A 17,721-nucleotide genomic window follows, 5' to 3' on the forward strand; every position below is an offset into this window, starting at 1 on the left:
CCAGAGTCCGCCAGACAATCCGCCCGTGTGTGTGCTCCGGCGGACCTTTTATTCCCAAAAGTCCGGCGGACTTAGAAAGAAGTTTTGACTCAAAATTGTCCGCCGGACTCGGCAGTCTGGCGGAACAATCCGCCCGTCTGTGTGCTAGTCCACCGGACTTGCCCACACACGGAGAAAAGTCAGTTTATTTTTGAACGTGGCTCCAGGTAGACGGGACTAGCGAAGAAGTCAATGTTGCTGCCTCCATCGGTGAGATTGACACCTCGCGAGCCCCGTCACCTGGTATGGACTTAAAGGGGAAGCCCTACGGCGAAAAAACGGCGTGGGGTCCCCCCCAAAGTCCTTAGCAGACCCTTATCCGAGCATGCAGCCCGGCCAGTCAGGAAAGGGGGTGGGAATGAGTGAGTGCCCCCCCTGAGCCATACCAGGCCGTGTGCCCTCAACATGGGGGGTGCTTTGGGGAAGGGGGGCCCTATGCCCCCCCACCCCAAAGCACCTTGTCCCCATGTTGATGAGGACAAGGGCCTCTTCCCAACAACCCTGGCCGTTGGTTGTCTGGGTCTGTGGGAGGGAGCTTATCGGAATCCGGGAGCCCCCTTGAATAAGGGGGCCCCCAGATACCGGCCCCCCACCCTATGTGAATGAGTATGGAGTACAATGTACCCCTACCCATTCACCTGGTGAAAAAAGTGTAAATAAAAAAACACAACACAAGTTTTTTAAATAATTTATTAGACAGCTCCTGTGGTCTTCCGTCTTAGGGGATCTTCTCGCCGAACTCCTCCACTATCTTCTGCTCTTTTACTAGCTCTTTTAATAGTGGAGGAGCCCGGCTTTCTTCTTCGTCACTGCCGCCGTCCGGGGGTCTTCTTCCAGCTTCAGGGTCATGTATATCTTATATAGGGACAAGGGGCGGGATTACTGGGTGATGTCACATGGAGACCCCGCCCCCTTATGATGTCACAGTCCCGGAGGATGCCAGGACTGTGACATCATTATGTATAAGCCCCCGCCCGCAGACTCTGGCAACCAACGGCCAGGGTTGTTGGGAAGAGGCCCTTGTCCTCATCAACATGGGGACAAGGTGCTTTGGGGTGGGGGGGCCGCAGGGGCCCCCTTCCCAAAAGCACCCCCCATGTTGAGGGCACATGGCCTGGTACGGCTTGGGGGGCTCGCTTGTCCCCACCCCCTTTCCTGACCAGCCGGGCTGCGCGCTGGTTTTTTCGGCGCAGGGCTTCCCCTTTAAGTTCATAACAGGTGACGGGGCTCGCGAGGTGTCAGTCTCGCCGATGGAGGCGGCGACATTGACTTCCTTCGCTAGTGCTGTCTACCTGGAGCCACGTTCAAAGTAAACAGACTTTTCTCCATGTGTGGGCAAGTCCATTAATTTCAAAAGTCAGCTGGAAAAGTCCGGTCGTGTGTGGGCAGGTCCGCTCGGAAAAGTCCGGCGAGCCTCCGCTGCAAAGTCCGGCAGCTTGTCCACCGGACTAAGTCCACCATACTAAGTCCGCTGGATAGTCCGATCGTGTGTACGAGGCATCAGAGTCTTGAGACTGGGCGGAGGTTCACCTTTCAGCTGAACAACAAACCTAAACATACAGCCAGAGCTCCAATGGAATAGTTTAGATCAAAAATCAAAAAGACTTGCAGCTGTAATTGCAGCGAAAGGTGGTTCTACTAAATATTCACTCAGGGGGGCTGAATACAAATTTACACCACACTTTTCAGATATTTATTTAGAAAACAATTTTATACCATTTATCGTTTTCCTTCCACTTCACAATTATGTGCCACTTTGTGTTGGTCTATCACATAAAATCCCTATAAAATACATTTAGGTTTTTGGTTGTAATATGACAAAATGTGTAAAATGCCAAGGGGTGTGAATACTTTTTCAAGGTACTGTACAGCACAGCAAGCACCAGGAGATAAAAATGTTAACGCGTTTCACGCAGATAACAGCGCTTCATTGTGTTATGATTAAGTACGGTTATCTGTGTAAAACATAACATTAACATTTTTTTCTCCTGGTGCTCACTGTGCTGTATATGTGTCAGGAACCATGAATCAGACTGAGACAGAAGTGCAATAAAAAATCACACTTTTTAATAAAATGGTACAAACAGAGAAAACATAGTCAAAACATAGCCAGGGTTCGGTAACCAGAGCGGGTAGTCGGAACAACCCAGTGAAACCGGAATCCAGAGATCAGCATAATAGAGGCAACAAACAGGATTAGGAACCAGAAGGAAAGTCAGCCAGGCAAAAGTCTTAACGTGAAAACACAGCAGAGACTATCCAGATATGTTGACCAGGCAAAGGCACAGGAGATCTTATCCAGGCAGTTTAAATAGTCAGCAGAGCTAGCTGATGAGCAGGAAATGAAGACCAGGTGAGTCACTGTGGAAGGAAGAGTACTGGCAATTAACCGACAGCTGATCACTAGAGCTCTGAGAAGTAAGGGCTGAGCCCAGCCCTGACAGTATGCTTTATTTGTTGATCACTACAATAAAGATTTTGGCATCCATCTGGAGTGTGAAGCCATCCATTTTTCCTTTTTGATCTTGGAGCCGGGCAGGCGGGCGGGAACCTCTGCTTTAGAAGCAGCACTAGACTTGCAACACTCACACCTTGAGCGCTGTTTCCTCATCAATGGTAGCTATTCAGCTTCTAACTTCAGCTTGTTCAGCTAAGCTATGACAAAAAAACCTGGATGCTGCTTTGTTTCTATGTACAGCTGCAGCATATTTTGCACTTTCCAGATTCAGTAAATCAACCCCCATGTGTCTTTTCACAGAAACAGGCACCATTTACCACATCTGCTGTTACAATTCTGTCCTTGATATATTTTCCACTTGCTTACCGTGGACTGTACATTACATATACTGTGGCAGTGTATATATACACGTAATTCTACATTTCTGGGTAAGGAGCACACACGTGTCCACCCGCCAGGCTGTGCTGTGATTCGTCACGGCACTTGGCGATCATAGAGCTCAGCCAGGGATTGCCCGCTGGCACCCAGCTCTAAGACTCCTTTCACGCCAAGGGCGTTTTGCAGGCGCTATAACGTTAGAAATAGCGCCTGCAATCCACCCTAAAACTGCTGCACCATTGTCTGTGGTGTGATAGCCCCGAGGGCTTTCACACTGCAGTGGTGCGCTGGCAGGACGTCAGGAAAAGTCCTGCCAGCAGCTTCTTTGGAGCGGTGGAGGAGCGGTGTGTTTACAGCTCCTCCACCGCTGCTCCCCATTGAAATCAATGGGGCAGCGCTGTAATACCTCCGGCAAAATGCTGCTATTGCAGCGTATTGCCGGTGGTTTTAACCCTTTCTCGGCCGCTAGGAGGGGGTAAAGGCACCCCGCTAGCGGCCGAAATGCGCCGCAAATCCGCCGGTAAAACGCCGCTATTTTTAGCTATGGACGGCGTGGTGTGAAAGGGGTTTAAGTCTCATGGAACTCAACTTTGCGAGTGTAACAACTAGATCCCCAGTAAAAGCAGCGCACACATAAACACTTGTTAGGCACAGATTTAACCCCTTCCTGTCAAGTGTCATTAGAGCATTGACTGTGCATATTATTAGCACTGATCACTGTAATAATGTCACTGGTGATGTCAGTGCCAGTTAGTTCCCACAAAGTGTCAGTTAATGTCAGAATGCGCACCGTCCTGCGGATCATCGCCATTACTAGTATAAAAACAATTCCAGTATATATCACATAGATTGTAGACACTATAACCTTCATGAAAAACAATCAATATACATTTATTGAGATTTTCTTTTACCAAAAACACGTAGCAGAATAAATTTTGGCCAAAATTTATTAAGAGATTTAATTTTTTTTTAATGGGATGTGTTTTATAACAGTAAAAAAATCTATATTTTTTTCTTTTTTTTTCAAAATATGTCTGGCTTTTTTCATTTATAGCGCAAAAAATTAAAACCCCAGTGATGATCAAACACCACCAAAAGAAAGCTCTATTTGTGGGGGGAAAATGCTATACATTTAATTTGTGTATAGCATTACATGACAGCACGATTGTTAAAATTTACGCTGTGCAAATATGGCCTGGTCATTAAGGGGGATATCTTCCAGAGGTCAAGTGGCTACTATTATGCTTAGACAGGAGTGTAACAGAGATTTACACTATAGTAGCTGCTTCAGAGATTCAGCCCAATGATTTTTAAATATACTGGATTTATCGACGTATAACATGCACTTTTTTCCCCTGAAAATATGAAAATAGGGGGAAAATTGCGGTTGCGTGTTATACGTGCACAACGTACCTCGGAGGGGAAGGAGGGGGACGAATGCCGCCGGAAATCACTGAGCCATCATCTCCTCTCCACTCCGCTCTCTGACACACAGTCCCGCCTCCACCACTAGCATTGGACCAGTGTTCTGTCTATCACAGGAGCTGATCCAATGCAGATGGCGGAGGTAGGACTGTGTATGTGACTGCCGACCAAGACCGAGGAAACAGATGACGGCTCAGTGATTTCATCCGAGATATGGTGAGCTGCATTGTGGGGGCAAATGGGCACACAACAGGCTGCAGATGGGCACACAACAGGCTGCAGATGGGCACACAAAAAAGTGTTTTTTCCTGAAACTTTCCTGTTAAATTGGGCTGCGTGTTGTACGGCGGTGCGTGTTATACGTTGATAAATAAATTAATTTTAAGCCTCTTTCTAAGCTGAGGAGGAAGCAGGAACTGGACATGAAAACATGGCGGGGGCGATGAATCGCGTGCGCCATGTTGGAAAAGGGCACTGGAAATGGCAAATTTCTAAAGCAAAACATAAACAGTGGCGATCATAATAACTCACAACAGCCAAAGTATTTTGATCATAAAAAATAGTGAAAAATATAAAAAATAGTAAAAAATATAAAAGGCAATAGGAATGGCAAAAACTTAAATTAAACCTTGTTAGTCCGTACCCAAATCAGATCACAAGGTAAATAGTCATGTGCGCCATGCTGAAAAAGGGCACTAGAAATGGCAAACCCCTAAAATAAACAATGGCGGTCCCAATAGCTCGCAGCAGCCAAAGTATTTAAACTAAACAATAATAAATAAATAAAAAATAAAAATAAAATATATATATATAAAAGAAAAATGAAAAATAATACTAAATAAAAATTAGAAATAGATAAAAAAAAAAAAAATAAAATAAAAATTAAAAATAAAAATAGAAAAATATAAATAAATATAAATATAAATAAAAAACAAATAATAAAAATAAAAGTAAAAAATAAATAAAAAATAGAAATAGTAAGAAGTGGTAAAAAAGAAAAAATGAAAAATGAAAAAATAATGAATATTTAAATTAGATGTTGTCAGTCAATAACTGAATCAAATCACAGGATGGACAAGCTAAAACTAGCGAAATGACTGAATAAAAATAAACCTGTGAAAAACAGGGGAAAACACCGACTCAGCTCAAAACAAGTTCACAACTTTACTCCATATTGGATCGGACATATTCAATGATAAAGTCATAGGCATATGTAAACCTTAAACTACATACAGCCTCAAAATGTTTTTTACAAGGTAATTATGGCTATTAAAGTTTAAGAATTATCGATGAATGCATTGACATCCACGTCTATGTTAAGTCCAAAAGGAGCATAACACTTTAACTGATGGATCCAGGACATTTCTAACCTAGATATACCTCTAACGAGAGAGCCACCCCTCCAAGATAAACTAAATTTATCTATGCCCAAAAAAATAGTTTTGGCAGGATTTTTGTTGTGATGTTCGAGGTAATGTCTTGATACAGAATGCTTCGGAAAGCCATTCTTAATATTCGTAATATGCTCATTCAGCCAAACACAAAGGTGTCGCTTAGTCCTCCCTACATATTGTAGCCCGCAAGGACATTGGAGTAAATAAACGACCCCTTCGGTTGTGCATGTAATAAAGGGCTTGATGGTATATTCACGCAGCGTGCTAGAAGAAGCAAAAGTATGAGTCCGCCTCTGAGAACATCCACTGAGAGAACAGACTCGGCATCTAAGGCACTGGTAGTAGCCCATCTAGTTTTCAAATAAATCTTTTTTCGATACAGGGGGATTTAGTACGTTAGGCGCCAACCTATCCCTACCTATCCCTAAGTGAAGGGTCCCCCCCTATAAACTACACGAGGCCTTGCTGGTAGAATAGTGTTTAACACTGGGTCATTACTTAAAATGTGCCAGTGTTTATTAATTCATTTATTGATATTATCATGTTGTACTGAATATGTTGTTATGAAAGGAACCTATCTGTACTCTTAAAGAATGTGGAGGTGACGACTCAATTAGAAATGGTCAAATCCAAAAAATTAATATTGGTTTGACTGGCCTCAAAACTTAAACTAATCCCTTTGTGGTTTGAATTCAAAAATTCCATAAAGCTATCCAGATCTCCACAATCATCCTCCCACAGGAGGAGGATGTAGTCAAAGTACTGGGCCCACAGCTTCAGCTGGGGCCTACGGCTAACATAGACGATATTCTCCTCCCACAGGGCCATATAAAGATTAGCTAAACTGGAGGCATAAGCGTGGAAAAGCATGGATTCGTTGGTGTCCTTGACAACCCAGCAACAAGGCACTTCTTAGGATGCCAGCTTGTTGGCCCTCCTCCAAAGAGTCCTCCCCCGGTCGCTTACACGGGCTGCGGTGCCCCTCCAAGTTGAGAGCACACCCGGACGCCTTGAATCCTCCCTCAGTTACTGCGCCTCGGACCAGCCGGTTTCCGAGACTCGGGAACAGATGGATGCTTACCCCAGACCATGCGGGTCTAATGGGGCTAGTCAAACTGACCATGTTGCGGGGCGGCACACGCTCCCATGACCAGGACCCCTCGCGGGGCTACCCCGGTCCAGATTCAGGATAAGGCAGCTCTGGCCTAACGAACCCCGAACACGTGACTTCAGCATCTTAAGTACCCTTCCCCAGACTCCTCAACAGGGCCAGACAGACCCACTGATTGGCTGCGGGGATGCTGATACTCAAAGCGCCCAACCAGGCCTGGTTCTGGACCTGTCATGTTCACCTAACTGTACACATGCCCAGGCTGAACCCTAACACAGCCCAGCCAAACTGATGCCAAAGTTAAATCTGCACAATCAACCCTCAGAACCCCTTTACTGTTCTGAGGAAAAAAAACGAAATTTGTACATAGCGGGCACCTTGTCAAAAGTGTCACCGCTACATATGTAACGTCACATATAATACACATCAAACTGAAAAAAGACATGAAAAATGAAACTTAGCAGGGATGGTGGAAACCTCTCTACAGATAATTGCAATACAAATTAAATTCAAGTGCAACAACTTTTTAGTTGGGAGGTTCACACCATTATAGCACTTTGGAATTTTTATTTTTTTAGATTGTTATATTTCATTCCATATGTTTTAGTTATTATTAGAATGTGAATTTTTACACTCCAAGTTAATTTTCCACCACCCTTGCTAAGTCCATGTCTTTATGGACCTTGCTTTGTGCACTGGTGAACAGTCATGTTGGACCAGGAAGGGGCCATTAAAGTTCACGTGTGTGTAAAGGCATGCGTCCCAATACTTTTAGTAATATAAGGTGTATGTGTATATATATATATATATATATATATATACTGCGTGTTTGAGCTTTGGGGTGCACACCCTAATGCAAAAGGCTGCGCATGCCTATGATTGAAAGTTATAAACTACAATTCCTGGGATAAACATTTTAACAACTGGGGAATGTTTATTTTATTGTTTCTAATGTGTTAGGCCAAAAAACGATTTACTCTACTGTAATTGCCATGGTTTAACTGTCAAGTAGAGGTAATTCTAAAGGCAGAAGGTTTTTTATCTTAATGCATTTAATGGATTAAGATGAAAAAACCTTCTGTGTGCAGCCGCCCCCATCAGCCCACCTAATAGTTACCTAAGCCCCTCTCGATCCAGCAATGTGCAAAACTGCGTCGGCTGTCCAGGACTCTCCCTCCTGATTGGCTGAGACACAGTAGTGGTGCCGTTGGCCCCAGCTGCTGTCAATCAAAGTCAATTAGCCAATCAGGAGAGAGGGGGTGGGGCCGAACCATGGCTCCATGTCTGAATGGACATAGGGTGCAAAAACCACTGCACAGAGCAGGTAAGTATAACATGTTTGTTATATTTAATGGAGAAAAAACAAGAAGTTGAACATCCTTCTTGTTTAGGATTAAAGTGGTTGTAAACCCTTACAAACCACTTTGACCTACAGGTAAGCCTAGATTAAGGCTTACCTGTAGGTCCAAGCAATATCTCCTAAACCTATATGGTTTAGGAGATATTTGCCCGAAAACGGGCACCGCTGTCTACGGCGCATGCGCCGTAGACAGCGGCGCGCAGGCGCACTGAGCGCAGCAGTTCCAAGGATGGAGCTGCCGCATTTGTCGACTCCCGTGCGCATGCGCGGGAGTGACGTCATCGCGGCTTCGCCGAATGACAGCGACGGAGCTGCGAGACGCCACCAGCAAGATGGATGCGGCGGACTACAGGGGACAGCGGCGACTTCGCTGGCTCCTGTGTCAGGTAAGTGACACATAATGGGCTACTATGCGATGCATAGTAGTCCATTATGCTTTACCTTTGCAGGGAAAAAAAGAGGAAGTAAACTCATCAGGGTTTACTTCCTCTTTAAAAGCAATATATGTTTCATGCCTGCACCATGGATATTGTGAAAGGGGATCGTGCACCAGTTTTTATAGATCACTTACCGTTACCTCTGTTTACTTAGACAATTTAGAAATATATATATATATATATATAATACAATGTGTGTATGTATATAACATTTTCCTCTTCTAATTGTATTTCCTTTTTACTTCTAGGCATGGTTTCATTCTCTTGTGAAGTCATTAAACCATTCTGTGCAGAGTGTCCACCTTCTGTAATACAGATACCAGGATCCTGCCTAAAAGACTTTGCTGAGGATTCAAACATTCCTTTCAAGAACTATTTTACATGGGCCGTAGGAATAATGTTCACCGCCTGCGACAATACTTTTAATTGTTATGAACACACAAACCCTTCACTGCCAAGAAGTGATGCTATGCATAGCGCAACAGTGGAGTTAATAACAAGTGTTTACACTAGTGCTAATTTTTGTATCAAGAACTTTTGTATTTATACTCACTATTTATTATGGTATATTAGTTTTACATATTCTGTGTAAAAAAACATAAAAGGGGGAGGGGGCTAACTGCATACCATTTCAGTTTGTAAAAAATTCACTTGTATGGCTGGCAAAAGTAAACATTGTTTAATAAGAATCTTGTGTGCTCTGTTTATTCTATGCAGACAATATAGTCTTTTGAAATGATGCTGTTTCCAAAGGCGGGACTCTATAACCCGACTAGGGTTGAGGGCAAGGAGTGATATTGAACATTAAAACCAAACACATTAAACCTCCTAAATAATACAATATGACACAAATTATTTTAATTGGAGTAATATGGCCACAGCTTTATTAAATAACAAGTTGATAATAATATGATTTAGACAAAAATTCTTCAAAAACATCCCAAAATTCTGATACAACCTTTAGGCTGGGTTCACATCTAAGTGGCATGCAGCTCGCAGCAGTGGGTCCGGTGCATCCATTTTCTCCATTTCAGGGACAAATCAGGGCCGAATGCTTGCCTGAATTCGGCCTTCAAACGGAGCCAAAGACGCACAGGACCTCTGCGCAAACCGCTCTGCAGCCACCCCCGGAGATATGTGAACTGGCTCCGTAGAGAGCCAATCACAATCTCCTGTCATGCGAACAGGGCAAACCCGCATTCAATCCACACTAGTGTGAACCTAGCCTCAAAGCCAGGTCCTTGACAGTGCCACTCAAAACACATTTGTCGTTAGCTGTGTTTGTAGTTCATCATCCTGTGCTGTTGAGGATTATTTTTATTACACAGAATAAAGGAGATTGCACAAGAGTGCGGCCATCCAGCCTCGTTTCTTGTGCCACTCAATAACATGTTCCATTGTAAACCCGTACCGGCCACCAGCCATCTACAACCAGCTCGGTGGGTACACACCAATAATTGTATACTCCGTTTTTCACCTGGAATATTCTGTTCCATTGTAAACCTGTACCAGCCACTAGCCATCTACAACCAGCTTGGTGGGTACCCACCAATAATTTTATACACCATTATTTACTTGGAATATCCTGTTCCTTTATAAACCCCTTATTGGCCACGGGCCATCTACAACCAGCTCAGTGGGTACATGCCAGTAATGTTTACACCATTATTCACCTGGAATAAACCTTAGTAGGTACTTTATGAACACAATATAATCATACATATTTCTGACCATTAAGGTTTAAACAGTGGTTAAAACATTACCAACGATCTTACTTTTTTGGCACCATCAAGGACCCACCAATTCTGTGACAAAAGAACAATATGCCCCACATGTCTGCCATTTTCTTTGCATACCTCAGTTTCCAAAACTTACTGTATGCACTTTCAATCATAGCCATATCCATACATTTACCAAGAGGATGGGTGTCAGGTCACCTTGAGGCCAGGTGACAGATGCACACCGTAGGGATTAGGAGTGCACCGCTAGGTTGTGGACCCTACGGCTGACTCCTGCGGACAGGGGTCAAGGTGGTAAGAAGGCAGGGCCGCCAGAACACCAAGATGGATCCCACCGGGGTTAGAGTGTAAGATTCCCTGGGGCGCTGAGTCTAAGAGCCAGCAGGTGTTCACCAGAGCCTCGAGTGGTGAGGATGGACTTGGCTGCAACTGGCTCCAGGTCGCGACCCCCAGGGTCCCCCAGCTCACACCCACAGTAGGCAACAGGAGGATAGGGATGGTGAGGGACAAAGCCTAGGTCGGGGCCACAAGCAGACAGGAATAGTCAGGGACACGCCAAAAGGTCAGGATCACAGGCAAACAGGGATAGTCAAGGACATGCCAAAGTCGTTAACGGAAAAACAGCAGAGCACACGGCAGGTAACAGGAAGCTAACACACAAAGGAATACACAAGGGTTGATCAGCACTGTTTGCTTGCAGTGCACAGGTTAATATAAGGTTCCCTGATAGGGCCTGGGGTGGAGCCATGCTTAGAGGAGAGGTTATAAAAACAACCAGGTGGAAGTGGCTGGCCTCTTAGTCTGAACACATGAGGGGAGGTAAGCAAACAGGAAGATCACTGCATAACCATGACAATGGGTGGGCCACATTGCTCACCACATGGTCTGTGCCTCCTTGAGGTTTCTCTAAGCTATAACCACTTCCCCCTACATAATATTCTTAACCCTTCTAATGCCTTCCGGTCCACCCTGCCATGTGCCCTTTGTGCTATGAGCTCAGGCCAGTCGCTGTCTCCTGTCCATTTATGTTCAGTGCAGCTGAGGCTGCTGAAAAAGGTATCTGGGAATCTTTGTCCTTAGTCCCTTTCCCTGTCTCAAAGGGGGGAAATCCGGGGTGTGTTAAGACCCCTGATATCTCACCAAAGCCCCCCCCCCCCCAACAGGGTTGATTGAAAAAAAATTGTAATAAATATTTAAAAGTAAAATTGTAAAAATAATAAAAAATGAAATAAAAATAAAAAACACTGAGAACATGCACCCCCCAAAAAATAAATAAATAAAATAAAGCACTGTAAAATTAACAAAAAAGCAAAAAAAAATGAATTGTAAAAAAAAAAAAAAAGTCTGACACAGTCCACGCCTCATTGATGTCCATCAGTGCTGCATATTAGTGCCACTGTCACATTACATTAAAAAAAGTATCAGTAATTGGTATCAGTGAGTACTTGAAAAAAAGTATCGGTACTTGCACTTGGTCTTAAAAAAATGGTATCAGTGCAAACCTAATTGTAAACTCAGGGCCTGGTGGCCAATGCCACAATGACATGATGTTTTATGTGGGTTTTTTTTTAAAAGCTTTCCCGAAGAACAATGGGAAGTGGCAAAGTGATCCATCACTCTTGACTAGAATACCTTTGATCAGCTTGGAGTGTTTTTATTTTTACTTTTTAATCCAAACATCCAAATAACAAAATTGTTAATGTATTAGGACCCACGAGAAAAAGATTTACAAAAATGACAGCAAAGCCAAAGACAAACAATGGCTGTATAATAATAAAAAAAAAACACAAACAATCATTATTACAGCTCTGTATTCATCCAATTCTGTAAGCTTTAGTAAAACTGGGAGAAATAAATTCCTATTAGTAGACTTAACGTTTAAGAAAACTGCATGGTTGTTTAGCTGTATAAGTTAAGGACTCCAAACCATTTTTAAAACTACCTAATTTATTTAAGTGAATGGGAAAAAAGTGCCAAGAGGAGGAAAAACATCACATACCTTTGACAGATCAGGTACCACGAGTCTCCTCCTAGGCTGTGGTGTTCTGTACAGGGTAATGCAAAGAACTCTTATGCCCTGTACACACGACCGGTTTTCCCGTCAGAATAAACTCTGAAGGTTCTTCCGATGCAATTCCGCTGAAACTGTCTTGCGTACACACGATCACACCAAAGTCCGAAAGGAATGCGGTGACGTACAACACGTACCATGAGACTAGAAAAAGGAAGTTCAATAGCCAGTAGCCAAATGCTTCCGTCTCGTACTTGCTTCAAAGTATGCGTCGTTTTTGGTCTGTCGGAACAGCATACAGATGAGCGGATAGGACTTGGTTTCATCGGAAATATTTAGAACATGTTCTATTTCTAGGTCCGTCAGAATTTTCGACATCAAAAGTCCAATGGGGCATACACACGATCAGAATATACGATGAAAAGCTCCCGTCTGACTTTTTCTGTTGGACATTCTGCTCATGTGTACATGGTATTAGAACAGTGATGGTGAACCTTGGGACCCCAGATGTTTTGGAACTACATTTCCCATGATGCTTATGCACTCTGCAGTGTAGTGGAGCATCATGGGAAATGTAGTTCCAAAACATCTGGGGTGCCAAGTTTTGCCATCACTGCATTAGAAGGACACCATGGGCTCCACTCCAAGCTCTGCCTGGTATGAATTAGGTGTAAAATGCAGGCACAGCAAGTCCTGAGAAGAATCTAATTTCTCATTTAAAGGTCCTACAAGATTTTAATAGGCAGTGTGACCAGTATGAGCTTTTAGTATGGTAATGCCACACTGTAACAGTTAAAGTGTATATAAACTCTAAATCTACTTTTCAGTTTGTTTGTCATCACACCTCAATGTGTATAGTTTTTGTGTGTGTAATATATATATATATATATATATATATATATATTATATACAGTGCCTTGAAAAAAATATTCATAGCCCTTGAAATTTTCCATATTTTGTCATGTTACAAGCAAAAATGTAAATGTATTTTATTGGGATTTTATGTGATAAACCAACACAAAGTGGCACATCATTGTGAAGTGGAAGGAAAATGATAAATGGTTTTCAAGATTTTTTACAAATAAATATCTGAAATAGTGTGGCGCGTATTTGTATTGAGCCCCCCTTTGTTCAAAACTTTGTAAAACTAGCTTTCTCTGCAATTACAGCTACAAGTCTTTTTGGATATGTCTCTACCAGCTTTGCACATCTAGATAGTGACATTTTTGCCCATTCTTCTTTGCAAAAAAGCTCAAGCTGTCAGATTAGATGGAGAGCGTCTGACAGCAATTTTCAAGTCTCGCCAGCAATTTTCAATTGGATTTAGGTCTGGACTTTGACTGGGCCATTTGAAAACACATGAATATGCTTTGATCTAAACCATTCCATTGTAGCTCTGGTTGTATGTTTAGGGTCGTTGTCTTGCTGGAAGATGAACCTCCAACCCAGTATCAAGTCTTTTGCAGACTCCAACAGGTTTTCTTCTAAGATTGCCCTGTATTTGACTCCAGCCATCTTACCATCACCTCTGACTAGCTTCCCTGTCCCTGCTGAAGAAAAGCATACCCACAACTTGATGCTGCCACCACCATGTTTCACGGTGGCAAAGGTGTGTTCAGGGTGATGTGCAGTGTTAGATTTCCGCTACACATAGCATTTTGCTTTCATCTGACCAGAGCACCTTCTTCCACATGTTTGCTGTGTCCCCCACATGACTTCTCACAAACTGAAAACAGGACTTCTTATGGCTTTCTTTCAACAATGACTTTCTTCTTGCCACTTCTTCATAAAGGCCAGATTAGGCCAGTGCACAACTAATAGTTGTCCTGTGAACAGATTCTCCCACCTGAGCTGTGGATCTCTGCAGCTCCTCCAGAGTTATCATGGGTCTTCTGGCTGTTTCTCTGATTATTGCTCTTCTTGCCCAGTCTGTCAGTTTAGGTCAGTGATGGCGAACCTTGGCACCCCAGATGTTTTGGAACTACAGTTCCCATGATGCTCAACTACACTGCAGAGTGCATGAGCATCATGGGAAATGTAGTTCCAAAACATCTGGGGTGCCAAGGTTCGCCATCACTGGTTTAGGTGGACAGCCATGTCTTGGTACGTTTGCAGTTGTGCCATAGTCTTTCCATTTTTGGATGATCAATTGCACAGTGCCCTGTGAGCTGTTCAAAGTTTGGGATATTTTTTTTAAGAACCTAACCCTGCTTTAAAATTCTCCACAACTTTATCCCCAACTGTCTGGTATCTTCCTTGGCCCAAATGATGCTGTTTATTCACTAAGGTTCTCTAACAAACTTGGTAGACTCTATTTACTAATTAGGTGACTTCTGAAGGCAGTTGATTCCACTAGATTTTAGTTAGGGCCCGTATCAGAGTAAAGGAGGCTTTACAAATAAAGGTAGTACAAATGCAAGCCACACTTTTCAGATATTTATTTGTAAAAAAAAAATGAAAATCTTTTATTATTTTCCTTCCACTTTGTGTTGATCTTTCACATCAAATCCCAATAAAATACATTTACATGTTTGTAACATGACAAAATGTGCAAAAATTCAAGGCACTGTATGTATATACAGTATCTCTCAAAAGTGAGTACACCCCTCACATTTTTGTAAATATTTTATTATATCTTTTCATGTGACAACACTGAATAAATTACACTTTGCTACAATGTAAAGTAGTAAGTGTACAGCTTGTATAACAGTGTAAATTTGATCCCTGATTCCCTGAGTAGGGATGAGCCAAATACCCCCCGGTTCAGTTCGCACCAGAACCTTCGAACGGACCGAACATTTGTATGAACTTTAGAACCCTATGAAAGTCTATGGGACTCGAACGTTCGAAATCAAAAGTGCTAATTTTAAAGGCTAATATGCAAGATATGCAACAGACAACACCAGCAATAAGGGGTATCTTCAGGTGTATGCTGTGCTGGAGGCACACAACACCCGCTTTAACTCCTGCAGATGCCTGTATTAGAGAACACCAGCAATAAAGGGTAGATACAGGTGTATACTTTGCTGGAGGCACACAACACCCACTAACTCCTGCAGATGCCTGTATTAGAGAACACCAGCAAAAAAGGGTAGATACAGGTTTATACTGTGCTGGAGGCACACAACACCCACTAATGCCTGTAGATGCCTGTATTTGAGAACACCAGAAATAAAGGGTAGATACAGGTGTATACTGTGCTGGAGGCACACAACACCCACTAATTCCTGCAGATGCCTGTATTAGAGAACACCAGCAAAAAAGGGTAGCTACAGGTGTATACTGTGCTGGAGGCACACAACACCCACTTTAACTCCTGCAGATGCCTGAGAAAAGAACACACTGTCCCTGCCTATATAGTTCTTTCCCTGCACGCCGGAACACACTACACAAGGATGCCACGCTGGCAGCCTTATATAGTGTGGGGCGTGTACTAAACCCCCTGAGCTATAATTGGCCACAGGCATCCTGCCTGTGGCCAATTATGGCTCTCCTCGCTGCCGGTGCTGTGATTGGCCAAGCATGCGGGGTCACAGTGCATGCTTGGCCAATCATGAGCCAGCAATGCACTGCAATGGCGTAGTGCATTGTGGGCCGTTCGTGCCACACGAATTTGGGGCGCACGGACCACAAAGTTCTGAATTCGCTGAACAGACGAACGGCTCATCCCTATCCCTGAGCCTGATTTTACACTTTCCAGCTTTAGTAAATAAACCCCACTGTGTACTTAAAAGTGTGGTATGCCTGTATCTGCTTGTATTTCTCAGCATTGATGACAACATTGAAATGCAGCACAAACTTGCGAGGAACCTCCACAATTCTTCACTGTTGCCTGCAGACACTCATTCCTGTACCAAACAGCCCTTCGCAAACAAACTACCACCTGCTACAGCCATATATTTTACATTTTGACTAATCACTCCAGAGCACCTGTTGCCATTTTTCTGCACCTCAGTTTCTATGTCTTTGGGAATAGACAAGTCTTTTAGCCTTGTTTCCACATCCTATGCATGAAAACATAGGTCCTAATTGTGTATGGGCCATTTCCAGGATCCATTTTCAAAGTAATTTCATGCTCAGGTAAGTACATCAGAACTGATGCCTATTGCTGACAATGGAGCCATTCAGATAACAGGTAAGCAGTGCCCTTGTGAATACTGCTTTCATAAATGTGGCTCTATTTTCCTCTGCATACTAGAATAACCTCTGTCAAAAGAAAACATTAAAAAAATATCTAATAAGTGATATGCGGTAATTGTCCCTTACTGCCTAAAAGTTAGAAATCCATTTTGTTTTAAGTAGTCCTTTACTTGTTGTACCATAAGAAAAATAGATTTTCAATCATTAACCACTTGTTGACCAGCTCACATTTACTGCAGTAAATTAGTGGCACCCCTGCGCAAATCGCTATACCTGTACAGCGCGGCGATCGGATTCGTTACAGAACCAATTAGTCTACAGGTCCAGGCCAATGATTTCCCGGACCTTTCATTCGGTTCTGGCGAATGAAAAGCCTCCTCTGCCTGTGTAATGTAAACACAGAGGAAGTGATGTTACCCCTGCTCGTGGAGTCCTTTTCGGTTCCAGTGAGAGGAGATAAGACATCTAAAAGTGAGTTGCACCAACACTACACTAACACCAGTACACATAGGTACACTTGTCAACCCTGATCACCCCCTGAACGAACCCCCCAGTTAACCCACTTCACTCCCTGTCAATGTGTCACCAAGTGCAGTTTTCAGTTTTTTCATTGATCACTGTACTGGTGTCACTTGTGACACTAACCTGCATTAAGGAAATTATTAGTAGGCCCAGGTAGGTCTAGGGTACCCCCCATTAACCCTTTAATGAAGGTTTAATCCCTTGATCAGTTTTACTAGTATAGTGTACAGATCTATTTTGTGATTGCCATATTAGTGTCACGGGTGACGTTAGTTGGTTAGTTTCACTGTCAGTCTTTTATAGCATCGGGGTACCCCCATATTACCCAAAAAAGGTTTTAACCCCCTGATTGCCCCCTAGATAACCCTTTCACTCCCTGTCACTAGTGATCAGCATATTAGTGTCTCCAGTGACGCTAGTTAGTTTTTTATAGCACCAAAGTACCCGTCGTATATTACCTAATAAACGTTTATCCCCCTGATCAGCCAGAGGGTGACATCAATTAGGTTTTTGTGTCAATTCGGGAGGGTCAGCGTCAATCCCAGGCAGTGCCAGATTAGTGCCAGTAGCGCTAACACCAACGCACACACCATACACCTCCCTTAGAAGTATAGTGTCTGAACGGATCAATATCTTTGATCTGATGAGAACTATATTAGCGCCCCCAATAATTAAGTGTTCCTAAAAAAATGTCATTAGCGGGATAA

At 43.2% G+C, this 17,721-nt stretch overlaps 1 protein-coding gene across 13 annotated transcripts in view; it reads left to right on the forward strand.

The window, feature by feature from the left end:
- PROM1 (prominin 1) overlaps positions 1-9,291 on the forward strand; it is a 377,121-nt gene extending 367,830 nt beyond the window's left edge. For all 13 annotated transcript variants that reach the window (XR_013272366.1, XR_013272373.1, XR_013272375.1 and 10 more), the window contains one exon: positions 8,851-9,291. The gene's annotated coding sequence lies outside the window, so the exon portion shown is untranslated. The remainder of the gene's footprint in view (positions 1-8,850) is intronic.
- The last annotated feature ends 8,430 nt before the right edge of the window (positions 9,292-17,721 follow it).

Source organism: Lithobates pipiens, unplaced genomic scaffold (assembly GCF_037356315.1).
Source record: "Lithobates pipiens isolate NorthernLeopardFrog02 unplaced genomic scaffold, aLitPip1_a1.2 Scaffold_13, whole genome shotgun sequence".
NCBI lineage: Eukaryota > Metazoa > Chordata > Amphibia > Anura > Ranidae > Lithobates > Lithobates pipiens.